Source organism: Ambystoma mexicanum, chromosome 12 (assembly GCF_040938575.1).
Source record: "Ambystoma mexicanum isolate Mex_15411 chromosome 12, UKY_AmexF1_1, whole genome shotgun sequence".
NCBI classification, from domain to species: domain Eukaryota; kingdom Metazoa; phylum Chordata; class Amphibia; order Caudata; family Ambystomatidae; genus Ambystoma; species Ambystoma mexicanum.
The window spans coordinates 870,203,442-870,217,335 of NC_090936.1; the positions used below are offsets into that span (position 1 = coordinate 870,203,442).

At 49.1% G+C, this 13,894-nt stretch overlaps 1 protein-coding gene across 1 annotated transcript in view; it reads left to right on the forward strand.

Moving 5' to 3' along the window:
• Positions 1-13,894, forward strand: part of YEATS4 (YEATS domain containing 4) — a 214,200-nt gene that overhangs the window by 161,746 nt on the left and 38,560 nt on the right. The gene's annotated exons all lie outside the window — the stretch shown is intronic.

Consider the following 13,894-nt stretch of genomic DNA (forward strand, 5'->3'; position numbering starts at 1 on the left):
CTTTGCTTACCTGTACCTGAGTCAGATGCCAATCTACAACCTTGCACTACATGGATTAGGTAGTATTCGGCTACTCCAAGCAGGCCGCACTGTCCACTGCTAGATTTCAACCCTAGACAGGACACACACTGCACCTTACCCCCCTCACACAATGTTCCTCCCGGGCCTTTACTCTATACTACTGAGAACCATTCTCCACATCACCAATTCCGCATGCCTGCCCAGCTCACCCCTTAACTTGACCAGCCTAGGCACCGCATCACCCACCCTCACAGAGCCCAGCACCACAATCATGCTTAGCCTACTCGCTCCCCCATGCCTTTCGGACAGGCTGACCAGGTTACGATCCAGACTTCCAAAAATACACGAGCCTAGAGCCAGGGACTCCGCACAATCCATACTCACACACCGAACCTCCATCAGCTCCTGCGCTAACCTTACGCTAAAAAAACCCGAACCTAAACCCGTCAACTCCACTACAACCAACAATAGAGCGCTCATCACAGCTACCACCCCCACCCCTGCCAAAGCCAAAACCCTACCTATAAAAGGTGCCCTCATCAACGCACGCTCCATGATTGCCCATGCCACGGACATCGCTGATCTCATTTTAGCTGAAGATCTAGACTTCCTAGCCATAACAGAGTCCTGGCTTCATGCAGCCGCAGGCCCAGCCCTTTCGCTAGCCATCCCCACTGACTACACCATCATCCGAGCGGACAGAACTGAAGCTAAAGGCGGTGGTTTGGCCATCATTGCCAAGACCCACCTTAACATCAGACTCAACTCCGCCACACACCACCCATCATGTGAATCACTTACAGCCAAACTACCCATCGCTAACTCCCAAACAATATCCATTCACTTACTATACAGACCTCCCGGACCCCCGGGATCTTTCGAGGAAGACCTCAATGCCATCCTTACCGACAACCTAAAAAACTCCTCACAATGCCTTCTCTTAGGAGACTTCAATTTAGGCTACAAAGACCCCAAAGACAATCAAGCCACTCTCATCAGCAACACCCTGTCTGAACTAGGCTTCACACAAAAAGTAACCAGCCCCACCCATAACAAAGGGAGAACCCTTGATTGGATAGCAGACTATAACTGTGCCGTATCGATCACTAACAACACTCCCCAATCCTGGACCGACCACCACCTCCTCTCCTTCTCACTTGAGGCCTCAAGCCCTACAACCAACATGGCACTAGCCCCAGCCATCCACACGAGAAGCAAAAAAAATATCACAGTAGAAAAACTGATCCCACTCATTCTTCCTACACTAAGCCAACTCCAAGACTCTAATCCCTATGACCTCGTAGAAGGCTATAACAACACCATGCGCATAGCCTTAGACGCCATTGCACCATTGAAACTTAGAAAATCCAAACCAAAAAAGCACCTCAACCAATGGTTCTCCAGCCATCTTAAAACCCTTAGATTGGAAAAGAGTAAACTGGAACAAGTCTGGAGACAATCTCCGACTGACCACAACAAACTATTGCTCAACAAAATAACGGCCAACTATAAAAAAGAAATCATAGCGGCCAAACAAGAATCCTATAACCTGAGAATCTCCCAATCCAACTCCAGCTCCAGAGAATTATTTACTATCCTGAAAGAATTGGAAACCCCGGTAACAATCCCAGATACTTGCGTTAAAAACAAACAATGGTGCACCAGTGTCCAAAATGCACTAAACAACAAAGTCACTGGCCTTCAAACAAAAATTAAAAATAAGAAAGACTCCCTCACCAATCTTACCAACCCCATCAACGCCCACTCGAGCCCTCCACCCTCACACCACACACCTAACTCTGCTCGCTTCAGCTTTTCCAAAGTCTCTTCCCTCGAAGTAGAAAAAATAATTCTTGGCCTTAAACCCTCCAACTGCAAAGGTGACCTCTGCCCCCCACAAATCATTAAAGACGCGGCACGAGACCTCTCGCCATTCATCACCAGACTCATCAATGCCTCCTTTTCCTCAGGAACAGTCCCCAGTAACCTTAAAGAGTCCTGGGTCCTCCCTCTCCTCAACAAACCCTCCCTTGACCCGTCCATCCCAACCAACTACAGACCGATTACCACCGTCCCATTCCTGCTCAAGATACTAGACAAGACAGCATACCTACAAATTCAAAAGTATCTTGAAACAAACCACCTTCTAGGAATAAGACAATCCGGCTTCAGACCCCAACATGGAACTGAAACAGCCCTGATAGATCTGAAAGCCCAAATAGACGACCTTAGAGATAACGGGAAAACTGCATTACTACTCCTGCTAGACCTCTCTGCGGCGTTTGACCTAGTTGACCATAAAATCCTATGTAATCATTTAGACTCAGCTGCCCACTTTTCACAAGAAGCCATCAGTTGGATTGAGTCATTCCTCAACAACAGATCCATGCGAGTCTTCTCCTCCTCTGCCGCCGCCGAACCCATCCCCATTACATGTGGAGTCCCACAGGGCTCGTGCGTCTCCCCCACTCTGTACAACGTGTTCACAAAGCCCCTGTTTGATGATCTAGACGGCCTGGGTATCACCTACACTAACTACGCCGATGATACACAGATCCTCATCCCGTTGACGGGAGATTACAACCAGGATTTGGCCTTGGTGAACAGGGTGTATCTCATCATCCAGGCATGGATGGCTTCGCACAGTCTATGCCTGAATGATGACAAAACTGAACTCATCATCCTTGGTTCTACGTCCAACCTAACCAAACTCGACCACAATTATGCCAACTTCATCATAGATGGGAACCTAATCAAGGTTTCGAAAGAAGTAAAAACCCTAGGAATATACCTCGACTCCTCCCTAACCTTCCACAAACAGGTTAGCTCGATGGCATCCTCTACGGCCTACACATGTAAGCTCATAAGAGCAGCCAAACCCTTCCTCTCCACCCACAGCTGCACTACACTTGCCAGAGCATTGGTATTATCCAAACTGGACTATTGTAACGCCCTCTACATAGGAGCCACCAAACAAATCACCAACAAAATTCAGACGCTACAAAACAACGCCCTTAGGGCAGCACTCAATATTCCCAGGAGGGAACACATTTCCAATATCAGGAAATCCCATAACTGGCTCAGCACAACAGACAAAATCCTACTTAAAGTAGCATCGCTCACCCACAAATGCCTGAATAATGCTGCCCCACGCTATCTGGCAGACAGAATATGCAAACACAGCCCCATCAGACCCACCAGAACCTCCAATGCTAATCTGCTCACCGTCCCCAGGTTTAAACGCACTAAAATGGGTGGCAACAGCTTCCAGGTGAAAGCACCCCAACACTGGAACTCCCTACCACCATCGCTCAGAACTCCCCAACCTTACTCACTTTTTAGACGCAACTACATCCATTGGTTAAAGATCACGAACCACTAACACCTCTAACACCACACGGCTGCTCTCCGCGTTGCATGCTTTAAGAGAATCTGTAAATTTGTAATACTAAACTTGTATATATTTGTAATTCTTTAAATACATCTACTGCATTCTCTCCTGCCAAACTGTACACATGTTCCTTCATCGTCACACTGTAATTATGTATTGTAATGTATAATTATGTAATGTAAAGTATAAGCATCCTGTAACCAAGCTTTGAATCACCTTGCTGCTCATGCGCCCTCATACCCTCGGGTCTGGTGCGCAATACAAATGAATAAACTAAACTAAACTAAACTAAACTCGGAGTACGAATTAAAGTAATTCAGAGTTCACTTTCTGAAGGCATACCCATTAAGGATCGGCCTAAATGCTTGTTTTATGGCGATTTCATAATGTCCAAAGTTCAGAAAAATGGTGGTCACTCAAAAAGTTTGGTAGTAAAGGTGGCTGTAATGTTGAGGGCCTAATTGCTGTATAAAGGACGAGTATCAGCCCAGATATCTTATATGGGACGATTTCCATTGCCGAGTCCATCTGCGCTCTATATTGGGGGTCCCCACCTTGTTTCCCGTAGAAGCTTTAAGGCTCGAACCTGGCCTGATGTCGCCAAGGGTACATTGGTTATTGTTCTGTTGCAAAATTGTCATCTCGCTGCTTTCTGCCAATCTTAATACCGGTTGCTTGTTAGGCCTTCCACTTTAATCGGGCCAGTACCAATTGCTATCTTCGCGATTTTCGAAAACTCCCTATGAAATTTTTAAATGAGATATATTTAAATCGCCTTAATTTAGTTGATTCTCCTTCTGCAATGGAAAAGTTAAAAAAATAAGGCTAGCGTTTGGGATGTAAACGCAAATCTTAGTAAATGGTGTAAAATTGATGTTTTGCACAATTTGCTAGTCAAAGCTTTTTGCCTAATACTCCTCTTCTTAAGCCTTGTACCAGTGAGATGAGGAGATTCATTACATATATGCGTTTTAATATCCTCCCCACCAGGGAGGTCCTGGGACGATGGGCCGGAATACCCCTGGAGGAAAGACTGCTGTTTGTTCAATAACGAGTTATAGAGCCCTTGCCATTTACTCACTGGTCATTAATTACATGGTATGTACGTAAAAGATTATTCTGTTCTGACCAACAGTTTGGAATACATATCTGCGGACCAATTCTGGAGTTGTTTCTTTGGTTCCAAATCTGTGGTATACACAGCAGCAGCATTTTATGTTCGGAGAGGTTTAACGTATTATGAATTAGACCTTTTTGTTTTCTAATTAATTGTATGCATGTCCATTATTGAATGTGAAATATTTGATGTTTTTAATACTGTTTTATCAATGTTTTTATAGCATGTGATGACTATATTGTGGTTAAATGTGTATGTATTCATTGAGAAGAATATGTATTTTCCTGTGCTTAAGGTTTAATATGTTCATCAAATGTACAAGAAAAAATGATCATGGCAGTACTAGGCACATTTCTTTGTAATGCCTATGCAAGAGCAAAACTGTTGGTTTTGCCAGTGCTTGTTTTAGCAGGAATTTGTGCAAGGAACAGATGGAAGGACCCACATACTGCTTATAAGTCAAGTGGCTGAAGGCACACTTTACTGAGACTTTTTTTATTGCACCAAGAGCTGCTTTACAGATTCTGTTCAGCCATTAACTTTCAGAAGACTGGTTGGAAAGTACATTGGTATTCTCCTTAAAGCATATAGCTAGCTCAGTATTGCTGGGGTTGGGGGTTGTTCTGTGCGAGTAGGGCCAGGTAGTGGGTAGCTCTGGTCATAGATGGAAAAAGGTTCTATTTTTGTTCAGACAACCTGTATGCTCTTCATCTGCCGACACCGGGGATCCGTTGTTGGTGAATTTCAGTGCCCATCAAGGGCGAACATAGTCGAAGTTTCTAGAAGGCCATCAGGCCTACTTCGCCCTCTCCGACCATGACTGGGGAGAAGGAATATCCCTCTTCAAGTCCTGCACCAAGTGCGGGTTACGGAATATGTTTGTTGAACAAGCATCTGCAATGCTGCCTGCATCCAGACCATAAGGAAGGAGAATGCAAGCTATTCCTTCTGTTTCTTGAAGAAAATGACAAAGAATAGGCACAGTAGACTGGCGGCGTGGCTCGACGCCAAGGCCTCTGCCCCGTACTCCGAGCAGGGTAATGCCTCACTGTTGGGGAGAATTCTCTGTTTAGGCTGAATTTCCTAACCTAGTGAGTCCCCCAGCAGCTTTGCTGGATTTCTGGAGTTTGTTTTTTTTCTCCTGCCAAGCGCGAGACTCTTTTTCTCCCACTCTTGGACATGTGTGGTGTTCCTTTGAATGTTAATGTGTTTCATGGGCTATGGGGTCTTTTTTACTCCATATGGTCTCATGTGTTTTTTTCTATGTGTTACACTGCACCCTCCGTGCAGTAACACCGGGGTGTCATAGTGATCCCCACCATAGACTCCATACCCTGGGACTGACTACTGTCCCCCAGGGCATGTAAACTCACCATTGGCTTTACTAGTCCCAAATTACTAACAGAACCAGTCCAAACCATCATATTGTGGACGTACTGGTAGGGGCAATTCGATTGCCCCTGGGTCTGTTGTTCGAGGGGGTACTTTCCCGTCCCCCCTCGAGTTTTGGCTGGTAGCAGTGGATACTACTTTTTATATTCAACCGCGAATATATCTCTATGGGATTTTCCCATTGTTCGAGGCTAATACTTTTTTAACATAGCCTCTAATATACCGCCGGTTTATTTATTTAATATTAATTCACCGGTTGGTATTTTCTGCCAGAACTTGGTTTTAAAATGGCGTTTGTGTTCGCCTCTAACTCCAAACCAAAGGTCGAGCCCTTTGTTCCACTATTTGGCGGGCTCCTCCACAGAAGCCTCCAAAAGTGGTGCCACTCTGTCTGCGTACCACAGGGGGTGTGGGAGGGGGTTTAGGCACCCTGGACTGAGTTACCTTGGTAACTCAAGTCGCACTCTTGTGTGATTGGCCCAAGTGTTGAGCTGGCCGGCTCACCACTTAGCATGTTTGATTAACAGCTAGGCTGAGTGAATGGGGGTGTGCTGCATAAAAGCGGGGCTTTTGGGACTGGAACTTCAGAAGTCGCCACAGGACCTGAAAATCCGACGAGGGAGAAGCTGAGCCGGCCTGCTCCGACACCACCGGTGGAGCCCTGCTGAACCGACTCACCACTTCCCAACGACAGAGGAGATCTCCCTACTGGAGAGTCTTCTTCCCTTGACTGGTGGGCACAACCAGTTTTCCTTCTTTTCTCGCATCCCAGGACGTCTTGTGGTCGGATTGCCCGTGCCAAGCACCCCGGCAACCGGATAGCCACTTACCACTGGACCGCGAATAAAAGGACCGCTCCTTTTAATTGAGAACTCTGCGGCTGGTTTCTTCCGTGGCAGTGCAACAGACTCCTGCTTTCCTCCCCGATGAGATCCTCTCTTCCTCCGGACAAAGCGCAGACTTGCCCCTGCTGCCAGGAACAACTGCCCCCGCTGGAGTGTTCTCGCCATTTTAAGGTACCGTGTCCGCCAGGTCTCCCTTTCTAAAGATTGCTACAAGGTAACAATAATCCCTTAACCTTCTGGACTGGGCTGGCCGCCTTGACCATCTAACTGGTCCCTTTCTATTTGGTCCAACTCTTTCTGAACTTATTGCCAGACTTTTGGCCACTTTGAACCGTGTGACCTTGGACACATTTCGACCGGAGCCTCTTAAAGTGGGTCCGGCCTTGTTAACTTTGACTTTACAGTTGTAACCTGCCTTCTTCTCCTACTGTGTTCTTCTGAAAATGTTGATCTGTTTCTATCTTTGCTCTGCCTTTCTCTCCCTTTTAAACCGATTGATTAGAGTGCCATCTTTGTTAAGCGCTCACTGCTGTCTGAAAATAAGTGTTGCTTTACTTAAGACTTGTCTAATCGTTGAAGGGAGTGTATATCTTTTAGTGACCGTGTTTTTGAACTGCTTAATATTAGTGCCAGTGTGTTTTACTAGATGTGTTTTTAAATAAATAATTATCTCTTTTACACCAAGCTCTGGTCAGTGTTTACTTGTTCTATTGTGTTCTTTTGACCTATTGTGAATACTCTGTATACTGCCTAACTCTTCTTGAGAGAAGTCTGACTGCTCAGCCACAGCTACCAGGTATATCTGGGTGGTACAGACTGCTACCAATTGTGTTTGCTGCCAACCACCTGTAGTCTTAAATCTTTTGCAGTGGTCCCAGAGGGAACTGCACAGGTTTCTGCATAACACTCACCCTGGACCGGCTGGTCCAAGGAGCGGTCTTCTTTGAGCGTCTCATCCGTGAGGGCCCAAAGAAGGGCAAGAACCGCAAGTCCGGGTCCACTGGGGTTGCTGCGGAAGCAGGTCCCATGGTGGACAGGGTGCGATCAACATCACCCTCTATTGCCGGCAGACAATTGAGCTCCATCTGGAAAAGGAAATCGTCCAACCCAGCTAAACTGCAGGAGAAGCCCGACAAGCCGCGGACGGAAGAAAACGCTAAACTGCCCAAGAAGGCCCAATCGGCACAGGATAAGTTGGTAGCGGCTGCTCTCACAAAGGCTAAGGGGGCTGATCCTATGAAGGTAGTCCCAGGCCGTGGCCCAAACCATTGAAGTTTTGTCCATGGACGACGAGGACCTGGAGTCCTCACACACGGTACATAAGGACGTGGAAGATGACAACGGCACCGGGCCTAGTGTTCTGATCATGCCAGCTAGCCGAGGGATGTGTCTCTGGACATCCTGTCGACACTCCACACCTTGGTGTGGAGATCCAGAAGAGGATGCCACAGGGCCGGTTCCAATGGTCCTCCAGGCCCCCAATCAACCGTTGGTGAAGAAGCGTCATCAAATGCACCCCATTTCAGGCTCCCTCTTCCCCAGCAGACCCGGGGACGAATATGGCCACAACGACAATATTGTTGGAGCGGGCAGCTAGTCTCCGCAGCCTAAGGTGTCCCCACCGGATGAGGTGGGGGTCATTCCATTCCATGAACGCCAGAGCCTCCGAGCTATTCCAGCTTGTGCTTGAAGAAACCAGGAAGGAGGGTCTCTCGTATCAGAGCCCAAGAGGAAAACCATCATGGAAGTGCCGTTCTGGACAACGTGTGGGAGGGTGTGTCCTCCTTGAAGAACCCTTGCACAGCTCCGGCCAAACGGGAGAGGCTGGAGATTTACTGAGTGCCAAAATCTGCACCCAAGGGCCTGAGTTCGCAACCATCGCCAGATTCAGTGGTTTTAGCGGCCGTGAGGAAATGGTCGGTTAACCCGTCCTAATCTTCAGTCACCCCGGACAGCGAGAGGGGGAGCGGGGGGGGAGAGAGATGAACGCCATGGGAAGGAAGGTGATTTACACCGCAGCGTCCACCATCAAGGCGGCCAATGCACTGGCGATCCTAGCCAGGTACGACCGGGAGCTGTGGTACAAGCTGAGTCTGATTTTGGAGTTCCTCCCCGAGAAGATGGAGGCAGTCGCTCTCTTCCCGGAAGGGGAGGTAGCGTCGGATCACGCCATCACAGTGGCCTGGACATTGCCGACACAGGGTTCCGGCAGATGGAACAGTGTTTGCCTTAGTCGCCAAGGCTGGATGAAGGCCACGACTTTCCCCCAGGAGGTCCAAGTGAAGGTACTGGACATGCCTTTTGACGGAGCTAACTTTTTTGGGAAATTCGTTGAGAGTCCCTACATACCATCAGGTGGATCTGGAGACGGACTGTTCCCTGGGCACTTCTTTTCACTCCTCCAGAGGAAAGTTAAGTAGGTCTTCAAAAGGTTTCTCCTCATTGTACCTTCAGCCTTCCATATCCACTACTCGCCTACAGAGGCAGTTACCAGGCCTATGGTGGGAGAGGACAGCATTGCCATTGCCTGCAGTGTAGGACGCCAGTACTGAGGCAAGCCTGAACCGACCAGGACGTTGGGCCCCCACCTGTGTACCCCGGTGGGCGGCCAGCTGGAAATGTTAGTCAGCGAGTGGAAAAAGATCACCATCGGCAGATGGGTGCTGGACACTCTTGCCCAAGGACCTACGCTGGAGTTTCAGCGCAGGTGTCCAAAGATCCCTCCCATGGCCCGTCGGGAGTAGCACATCCCTCACCTCTTGGAGGCGGTACGGGCCATGCTGCAAAAAGGGGCGATGGAGCTATTTCCCTGGCGACTCTGTGGCTCCGGAGTCTATTTCAGATACTTTTTGATCAAGACCTGCGATGTCTAAACAAATTCCTCAAGTCCCAAAAATTCAGGATGGCCACGTTGCAACACATGCTCGGGCAACTGGAAAAGGAGACGACTTGATATTGCTGGACCTGGAGGATGCCTACTTCTACATCCCCGTTCACAGGAAACGCTAGTTCAAGGCCCTACTACCTTTCGGCTTGAAATCGGCCCCCAGAGTGTTCATGAAGTGCTTGGCACCAGTGGCAGCGGCCCATCTGCATCTACGGGGGTATACACGTATACCTTTACCTCAACAACTGTCTCATCCGGGCCTGCTCGTAAAGATTTGGCTGTCGGACACAGTGATGACCGTCCAGCTGCTGATGGATCTGGGATTCTCCATCAACTATCCAAAGTCCTGCTTGACGCCATTGCAGAACGCGTGCTGTTCCTAGGAGCCAACTTGATACAATGTCCTGCCTGGCCTCACCCTTTGAGGAGAGGGTAGCAGCCATTCAAGGGAAGGTGCAGCAGCTGGTGTTGAAGACCGCCATGGTGCGAATCGTTGCTTGGCATGATGTCATCTTGCAACTTCCTTATCCAGCTCTGCAGGTTACAGATGCAACCTTTCCAGGAGTCCTTGGACGCTCGCTGGATATAGTTGTACTGAAGCTTTGCGTACAAGATCCTGCTCCATGAGGAGTTCTGTCGGGCGATAAGGTGGTGGGGCATCCGCTCCAACATCACCCGGGGCACAGGGTTTCAAAACCCCCATACCAGGAGATGATCACCAGACATTTCGCTGGAAGGCTGGGGAGCCCACACCGGGCATCTGCCCGCCAGAGGCCTGTGGCTGCCGGAGAAGAATCAACATCCTGGAGCTACGGGCAGTGTTCCTGGCCCTCCAGTCATTCCTTCTGTCTCTGAAGGGCAAAGTGGTGAGGATCTTCACGGACAACACCATCACAATGTTCTACATCAGGAAATGGGGGGGCACTCTATTCCCAGTGCTCTCCAAGGAAGCACAGGACTTGTGGCGCTAGGCCGTCGGACAAGAGGTGTTCCTTGTTCCACTTCACCTAGCAGGAGTCAAGAACACCATTGCAGACTCCCACAGCAGGGAATTCACTCCTATCACAAGTGGGAACTTGGCAGGACCAGGTGGACCGCATCTTCGTCAATTGGGGTAGGCCCCTGATCAATCTGTTTGTGACAGCGTCGAACTCCAAATGCCAGAAGTTTGCCAGCAGATTCCACCAACCGAGGAGCCTGGGGGACACATTCTCCTTCCAGTGGGGAAGCCTGTTTCTGTATGCGTTTCCTCCATTGCCTCTCCTGCTACGAGTCATCAACACACTCCGACAGTGCCAATGCAGGATGATACTAATCGCCACGGCGTAGCCGAGGCAGGTTTGGTACCCAGACCTCCTAAGCCTGTCGGCATCCCCTCCGGTCAAGCTGCCAGTGGTTCTGGATCTTCTCACCAGAGGAGACCATGTAATCCTTCACCACGACTCGGGATCGCTGAACCTGAGGGCTTGGCTACTGCAGCCCTAGAGCTTGGAGCATAGGCGTTGCCTGTAGACTGTAGGGAGGTCCTCGCCAAGGTCAGGGCGTCGTCGACTTTGAAGTGCTACGGTCACAAGTGGCAGTGTTTCGCTATGTGGTGCCGGTCTCAGAAGATTACCCTTCTGAGGTTCACGGCCCGCAGATTCTTCCTTACTTGCTTTCTTTGGCCAAGGCCTCACTGGCGTACCCCTCAGTCAAGTTAAATCTGGCGGCCATCTCCCACTACACCAGGTCTGCAGGAAGATCTTCACTCTGGTCTCACTGACTCGTCAAGGAGTTCCTCAAAGGACTGTTTCGATCTTTCCTGCCAGTGAAGGTCCCCCCCCCCCGGCGTGGAAACTCAACATGGTGCTGACGAGGCTTATGGGAGGCCCCCCTTCGAGCCTATGCATCAGGCCCCTTTCAAGTTACTCTCGTGGAAAACTGCTTTCCTTGTGATTGATATTTTGTTTCTATCGCGCTCGTACAAAAGTGTTTTCAGAGTGCGACAAGGCAAGGGAGGGGAACGGGAGAACAAAACGGTGATCTTACTAGGCCCAGTGACATTGGGAACGCGCAAGTGCATGGGAGAGGGGGGAGGGGAAAAGTGCATGGAAGGGGTGAGAGGTGGAAAGTGCGGAGCAGAGGAGAAACAGATAAATAACAATAAATAAAGGCAACACACAGTGGTAATGCAGCCAGCAATTTGCAAGTGCTAGGTTTAAGGCAGCAGACAGGGTAGGTCTGATAAGTGCAGGAAGAAAAGGGGGGGCTGTATGGGTACAGATACAGACGCCAGTGCAAGGGGTGGCCCGGAGGCAGTGCGGGAGGGTGGCAGGATGAGCAGGTACCTGGGCCCAAAAGACAGAGGGTGGCCAGGTGCACGGTGCCAAGAGAGAACAGATCAGTGGGGGAGCGAAGGCGGACGAAAAGAGGAAGGTCTTGAGGTGCTTCCGGAACCGGAGATGGTTCTCCAAGTTTTAGAGTGGCAGGGTGGCTGTTCCAGAGGGAGGCCCCAGCCGAAGACCGAGATCTACCCCCAGCTCGTTTCTTAGAAAAACGACTGACCCTGAGTGAGTTGGTGGTACCCTCTGCCAGGAGGGTAGGTGAGATCCAGGCCCTATCTTGCAAACAGTTATAGCAGACTTTCCACGAATCGAGGGTGGTGCTGCGGACGCACCCCTCCTTTTTATGCTGAAGGTTTTATCAGAATTCCACCTCAACGAGCCTTTGGTGTTACCTGTCCGTCCACCCCCCCAAACCTTTGTCACCAGCTGAAAGGGCCTTGCACTCGCTGGACGTTGCTCATGCCCTGCAGTTCTATGTGACACGCACAAAGAGTTTTCGGGAGACTTCTCAAATGTTTGAAATTTGGTCCTGTGAACCATGGGAAGGCCTTGTCCAAGGCTTCCATCTCAAGGTGGCTCTCCGGCTGCATCCTGCACTGTAATCGGTTGGCAAACCGGCTGCTGTCCGAGAGTCCACTCCACCAAGAGATTGCTGCAACAACGGTGTTGCTGTCTGGTGTGCCCCTGCTGGACATCTGCAGGGCAGCTGCGTGGAGGTCCATGCACACCTTCACGAAATTCCACTGCGTCGACCGGTATTCCAGGGAGGAGCCAAGGTTCGTCCAAGCAGTGCTACGCAACCTGTTCGCTTGAGGGGAGACTGTTGCAGGGGTAAGAGTTGATTGCTTTTGTTGAGCCTTGCCACCTCCCGTGGTTGTGTAATGTTGTACTGCTATGTATTCGTTATTCATGAGCATGTGAATCCATGCCAGATCCCATGCTGGAGAAGGAACAAGTTATTTGTCTTTTACTATTGTTAGCCAGCATGGGTTCACATGCATCCCCTCTGCTGCTCTTCTTGGTCATACTACCACTTTACATGCTTACCAAATCTGAAGATGGTTGCCGGAGGAGGGGCTTAGGGAGAGCACTGTTACTGGATAGGGGCAGTATGACCCCCCAGAGGACAGAGGTTGGTTTAAAGGAGAAATACAGTTTGTAAGTTAAAGTGAAACTGGTTTTTCTTTTACTGCGGATTCCCAGCCTAACAATGGGGAATATTCATGAGCATGTGAATTCATGCCAGACCCAGGCCGGATAACAGTACTTGCAGGTAAATAACATTTTGCCTTATGAAGTAATCCATCTCCTGCGTAAATTAGGGCTGTTAAATGTTGAATTTATTGCTTGATTTTCTTTGTAGGGGCTCCTTGTTGGTGTTGTTTTTTTGTGCGATCGAATGGGTTCACTTTGAAATGCAATGCGACTTTGGAGTTTTTATGGGAAGACCCCTAACGACTAATAAGGCCTCATTGTTTCTTGCCATGTTTCTCTTTTTTTTTAATTTTATAAAGATATTCGGTTATGTTGGCAACAAGTAACTAGGATTGTGTTTGCAGCACTGCTAACGCTGTAGGATGTGTTTTTAGTATTCTGGGCTTTATTTTTTCCCTTCCCTTTTTCTTTTGGTGCAGGTTTTATGGGGATGCTCTAGTGATTAAGGAGCAGCCACCTTGGGTAATGCTACCCTTATGTGAGGGCACAAAAGTAAAAGGACAAGTACGGTGCCAGTCGCCTTCCTGACCCTGCTGGTAGATGGTAGGGTCGTCAGGGGGACGAGGTGCAACCATGTTCTGTATGATGCAGGACCTGGAGGTGGTATAGTGAAGAACCCCTGGCTACCCCCAAACATGTCAGACTGGAGCTCACTACATCAAGGCCCACAATAATGGTAATCCCTTTATTGGAGATGACCTA